The following is a 613-nucleotide window of genomic DNA, read 5'->3' as shown; positions in this document are numbered from 1 at the left end:
TGTCTTTTTAATGACCTTTTGCTTTCTTCATGGATGATGTTCTTGATGTCATCCCACAATTTCTCTGGTTTTTGGTCATTGGTGTTCAATGCATCTAATCTATTCTTTAGATGGTCTCTAAATTCAGGAGGGATATAATCAAGGGCAAATTTTGGTTCTTGTGAACTTCTTTTAATTGTCTTCAAGTTGAACTTGCACATGAGCAGTTGATGGTCTATTCCACAATCAGCTCCTAGCCTTGTTTTGGTTGAAGATATGGAGCTTTTCCATTGCGTCTTGCCACAGATGTAGTTGATCTGATTCCTGTGTATGCCACAGAATTGAACAGGAGAGGCAAAATTTCCACACAAACCAAAGTTTGTGAAAGGAGGGGGGAGGGACTCTTGAGGGAGAGATGTAAAGGTGCGTTTGCCTCTAGGGCTTATAAAGGGTAATTTTGGTGAGACAGTGTCTAAGGTATTTGACTGGTAACCAGAAGTTTGGTGGTTCAAACCCACCAGCCACTCTGTGGAAGGAAGATGGGACAATCTACTTTCATAAAGATTTAGCACCTCAGAAACCCAATGGGGGTCACTATGAGTCAGAATCAACTTCATGGCAATGATATATATAT

This window comes from Orycteropus afer, unplaced genomic scaffold (genome assembly GCF_000298275.1).
Source record: "Orycteropus afer afer isolate SDZICR_OR568_19922 unplaced genomic scaffold, OryAfe1.0 scaffold00291, whole genome shotgun sequence".
Lineage (NCBI taxonomy): Eukaryota > Metazoa > Chordata > Mammalia > Tubulidentata > Orycteropodidae > Orycteropus > Orycteropus afer.
This window is presented reverse-complemented; position numbering follows the sequence as displayed.